This window comes from Meriones unguiculatus, chromosome 1 (genome assembly GCF_030254825.1).
Source record: "Meriones unguiculatus strain TT.TT164.6M chromosome 1, Bangor_MerUng_6.1, whole genome shotgun sequence".
Classification (NCBI taxonomy): Eukaryota; Metazoa; Chordata; class Mammalia; order Rodentia; family Muridae; genus Meriones; species Meriones unguiculatus.
In genome coordinates, this window is record NC_083349.1 from 173,183,543 (window position 1) to 173,189,162 (window position 5,620).

Below are 5,620 nucleotides of genomic sequence, written 5' to 3' on the forward strand. Positions count from 1 at the left end.
CAAGGCCACACTGCCAGGGGAAAGTGATCAAAGAGCAAGCAACCAAGTTTATGTCCAGAGACAGCCCCCTGCTTCCCTTACTTGGGAACCCACATGGAGACTGATCTGCCAATCCACTACATCTGAGCCGGGTGTCTAGGTCCTCTCCATGCATGATTCTTGGTTGGTGCATCAGTCTCTGCAGGCCCAGGTTTTTTGGCTTTGTTGGTCTCCTTGTGGAGCTCCTGTCCCTGCTGGGTTCTTCTATTCTCCCCTATTGGTTTACCAAAGTGAGGGGAACAAGGACTATTTCTAACAGGAACTCAATGACTGGTTCTTTGGTCTCCCCACCCCCGAAGGGAGGAGCAGTCCTGTTAGGCCACAGAGGAGGGCTTTGCAGCCAGTCCTGAAGATATCTGATAAAACAGGATCAGATGAATGGGGAGGAGGTCCCCCCTATCAGTGGACTTGGAAAGGGGCATGGTGGAGATGAGGGAGGGAGGGAGGGACTGGGAGGGAATGAGGGATCGGGACACGGCTGGGATACAGAGTTAATAAAATGTAACTGATAAAAATAATAATAATAAAAAAAGTAAAAACAAAACAAAACAAAACAAAAAAAAACTCTTTGCCCTCTTCCCAAAGTTTGTCCGTTACTCTCTGCGTTTGCTTTGATCCCCTGTTGGGTTGCACCTTTCAGAGGATATCTATGGTAGGCTTCTGGCCTGTTCCCTCTCCTCCACTGCTTTCACGTCTACCCTGTTTGCCATTCTGAATGAGAATCAGGCATCCTCCCTAGAGTCCTCCTTGTTATTTAGCTTCTTTAGGTCTGTAGATTGTAGTATGGTTACCTTATATTCTATGGCTAACATCTGTTTATAAGTGAGTACATAACATGCTAGTCTTTCTGGTTCTGGGTTACTTCACTCAGAATGATCTTTTCTAGTTCTATCAATTGCCTGAAATTTTTATGACTTCCTTGTTTTTAATAGCTGAGTAGTATTCCATTGTGTAAATGTACCATAATTTCTCTGTCCATTCTTTGGTTTAGGGACATCTAGGCGTTTCCATATTTTGGCTATTACAAATAAAGCTGCTATGAACATAGCTGAGCAAATGTCCTTGCTGAACGGTGGAGCATCTTTTGGGCATATGCCCAGGAGTGGTATAGCTGGGTCTTGAGGTAGCACTATTCCTAATTTTCTGAGAAAGTGCCAGATTGATTTCTAAAGTGGTTGTACATGTTTTCAATCCCAACAGCAATGGAGGAGGGTTCCCCTTTCTCCACATCCTCTCCAGCATGTGTTGTCACTTGAGTTTTTGATCTTAGCCATTCTGATCGGTGTAAGATGGAATCTCAGAGTTGTTTGCTTTACAACTCCCTGATGACTAAGGATGTTGAGTGTTTCTTCATTTCTCAGCCATTCAATATTATTCTGCTGATAATTCTCTGTTTAGCTCTATATCCCATTTATATTTGGATTGTTTGGTTTGTTGGTGTTTAATTTCTTGAGTTCTTTACATATTCTGGATGTTAGCAGTCTGTGGAATGTAGGGTTGGTGAAGATCTTTTCCCAGTCAGTAGGCTCTCATTTTGTTCTGTTGGCAGTGTCTTTTGCTTTACAGAAGCTTTTCAGTTTCATGAGGTCCCAGTAATTCATTGTTGATCATAGAGCCTGAGTTGTTGGGGATCTGTTCAGGAAGTTTTCTCTTGTGCCAATGAGTTTAAGGCTCTTCCCCACTATTTTTTTTTCTAACAGATTTAGTGTTTCTGGTTTTATGTTGAGGTCTTTGATCCACTTGAACTTTAATTTTGTGTAGGGTGATAGATATGGATATATTTGCATTTTCTACTTGTAGACTTCCAGTTAGACCAGCACCATTTGTTAAATATACTATCTTTTTTTTCTAGTGTATGGTTTTGGATTCTTTGTAAAAAATCAGGTGTCCTTGGTGTGTGGATTTATTTCTGGGTCCTGGATTTGATTCCGCTGATCCACCAGTCTGTTACCATGCAGATTTTATTACTGTTGCTCTATAGTACAGCTTGAGATCAGGGATGAAGATACCTCCAGAAGATCTTTTATTGTACAGGATGGTTTATCTGCTCTTTTTTTTTTCTCTCTCCATATGAAGTTGAGAATTGTTCTTTCAAAGTCTGTAAAGAATTGTGTTGGTATATACCACATGTGTCTTTCTGCTTCTGGGATACATCACTCAGGATGATCTTTTTTACTTCCCTTCCATTGCCTGCAAATTTCATGATTTCTTTGTTTTTAACTGCTGAGTAGTATTCCATTGTGTAAATGTACCACAATTTCTGTATCCATTCCTCAGCTGAGGGACATCTGGGTTGTTTCCAGATTCTGGCAATTATGAATAAAGCTGCTATGAACTTGGTTGAGCAAATGTCCTTATTGTATACTTGAGCATATTTTGGATATATGCCTAGGAATGGTATAGCTGGATTTTAAGGTAACATTATTCCTAATTGTCTGAGAAAGTGCCAAATTGATTTCCAAAGTGGTTGTACAAGTTTGCAACGGAGGAGGCTTCCAGCAACGGAGGAGGCTTCCCTTTCTCCACATCCTTTTCAGCATGTATTGTCACTTGAGTTTTTGAACTTTGCCATTCTGATGGATGTAAGGTGTAATCTCAGGGTCGTTTTGATTTGCATTTCCCTTATGACTAAGGACATTGACCATTCCTTTAAGTGTTTCTCTGCCATTTGAGACACACATGGTATATACTCACTTATAGGTAGATATTAGACATATAATACAGGATAAACATACTAAAATCTGTACATCTAAAGAAGCTAAGCAAGAAAGAGTACCCTGGGTAAGATGACCAATCCTCACTCAGAAAGGCAAATGGGATGGACATTGGAAGAGGGAGAAAACAGCAAACAGGACAGGAGCCTAACACAGAGGGCCTCTGAAAGACTCTATCCAGAGGGGTATCAAAGCAGATGCTGAGATTCATAGCCAAACTTTGGGCAGAGTGTAGGGAATCTTATGAAAGAAGGGGGAGACAGAAAGACCTGGAGGGGATAGGAGCTCCACAAGGAGAGTAACATAACCAAAATATCTAGGCACAGTAGTCTTTTCTGAGACTGATACTCCAACCAAGGACCATTCATGGAGATAACCTAGAACCCCTGCTCAGATGTAGCCCATGGTAGCCCAGTGTTCAACTGGGTTCCTTAGTAAGGGGAACAGGGACTGTCTCTGACATGAACTCAGTGGCTGGCTCTATGATAACCTTCCCCTGAAAGGGGGACAGCCTTACCAGGCCACAGAGGAAGACAATGTAGCCAGTCCTGATGAGACCTAATACGATAGGGTCAAAGGGAAGGGGTGGAGTATCTCCCCTATCAGTGGACTTGGGAGGGGCATAGGATTAGATGAGGGAGGGTTGGGATTGGGAAGAGATGAGGGAGGGGGCTACAGTTAGGATACAACGTGAATGCATTGTAATTAATAAAAACTTAAATTAATTAAAAAAGAAATGTGTTGGTATTTTGATGGGAATTGTATTGAATCTGTTGATTGCTTTTGGTAGGATGGCCTTTTTTTTCCCAACTTAAATGTGTTTTATTTGCTCCTTCACTACCAAATCCTTATTTCAATTATGAGAGCAAGAGTCATCCACATTCCAGCTTTCTTGCCCCGTAATTCAAAGGAAAAAACCATAATTAAAGAAAAATGTATGAATTGACACCCTCTACATTTTTAAAAAAATATGTTTAAGGTTGAAAAATGTTCTAAGTTTGTAATTCCTAGTAGGAAAACATTATCTGAATGAACGCCCTAGCGCCGAGCTCTCCGGTTAAGGTGAAAGGTACACTGGTTTGTATTACTGCAACATCCAGTAAGTGAGCTAAGCTGCTCTTCATCCATCAAGTGCTTTGTTTGACATTATGCTTGACCTCCAAACTTGGCTGACAATTTACTGATGAGATTAATAACCTTTGGGTTGCTCTGATATTTTGACATATTTGCTGGGTTCTGGGCCACATCCTGGAAAGCTGCCATGACTTCTGGATCCTGTATCCCTGCAAGAGCTCTGGATCACTGAGGATTTCATTGAGTCCAGGCATTCCTGCCATTCCCGGCATGCCCCCTTCCATTCCAGGCATTCTTTCAGGAAAATTACCAGACATCCCCCCCCGCCCCCCAGGAAAACCACCCAGGAAAGAGCCATACTGAGCTCCGGATTGTCCTCTGGCTTCTTCTTCCCTTTGGGCTCTCCCATGCACTTCTCGAGCCTTCCTCACCCTTTCTATTCTTTCTTTTATCTCTTGCTCTTCACGTTTTTGCTCATACTTTCTCTTATGCCCAGCAACTTTTTGAGCCTGAGTTGAACTTCTTTGATCATTGCACTGGCATCCTTGTCATAATCCAGTTTACAGGCAAGAGCAAGATCATGAGCTGCTTCTTCCCAGTGAACTAGAAGTCTGGGTACTTTCCCCCGCCATTTGTATGGCTGAGCTGAATCAGGGTTTTTCTCAATGGCTCTGTCACAGTCTTGGATGGCAGTGTTTGGCTTCTGTAATTTGACGAAGACATTGGTTCTCTTTGCATACAGAATGGCCAAGCGAGGATTTAGCTTGATGGCGTCTGTGAACAAGTCAATGGCTTTCTGAAGTTCACCATCATTTAGTGCTTCAATGGCAGGCCCCTTCTTTTCATTTGCTTGATCCATCATCTAGTCAGTTATCTCGGCATTTTTACCTCCCATTTCTTGAGGGCCCTCAGTGTCTGGCTCAATTACACCTTCATTGTCAGTTTCTAGATCACTCTCCTTACTTGGTTCATCCATCTTTATATTTTCCTCTGTCTTATTATCTCTTTTTCCTTCCTTGATATTTTCTTCCGACTTAGATTTATTAGTAGCAGGTGGTACTTTACCTCCATACACTCCATCCCCCTCCCTCAGGAAGCACATTTCCTCAGTATGCAGGACACTCAGATCCTGCCTACACATCTTCACGAAGTCCCGAAGCTCCTCACTTTGTGGGGATCCATGGTCCGGAGGCTGCGGGCGCTGGGCGGTGAGGCCCTATGCCAGGCCCTTGAGGAGATCAACGTGGATGAGTAGAAGTAGAGGATGACCATTTTTATTATATTAATCTTACTGATCCATGAGCACAGGAGGACTTTCCATCTTCTGATATCTTCTTCAATGTCTTTTCTCAGGGACTTGAATTTTTTAATTTTCATAAAAGTCTTTCACTTGCTTGGTTAGAGTGACACCAAGATACTTTATGGGTTTTTTTGTTGTTGCTGTTGTTTGTTTGTTTTTTGTTTGTTTGTTTTGTGTATGTGTGATTATTGTGAATGATGCTATTTCCTAATTTCTTTCTCAGCCCGTTTGTTTTTTGGTATACCAGAGGGCTTGATTTCTTTTGAGTTAATTTTGTGTCTAGCCACTTTGCTGAATGTGTTTATGAGCTGTAGGAGTCCCCTGGTAGAATTTGGGGTAACTTGAGAGACCAAAGGATAAAGTAGCAGCTATCGTTAAGACCTAAAGTAGGTGCAGTAAAAAGTTAGTAATGCCCTGAGGGGAAGAGCCACCTCGCTGCGTTCTTTCCCCACCCACTAGAGATACAGTTGCTAGGAAACTGGAGCCTCCCCCT

At 42.2% G+C, this 5,620-nt stretch overlaps 1 pseudogene; it reads right to left on the minus strand.

Moving 5' to 3' along the window:
• Positions 1-3,817: 3,817 nt before the first annotated feature.
• LOC110560393 (hsc70-interacting protein-like) lies at positions 3,818-5,009 on the minus strand (annotated as a pseudogene).
• Positions 5,010-5,620: the final 611 nt, after the last annotated feature.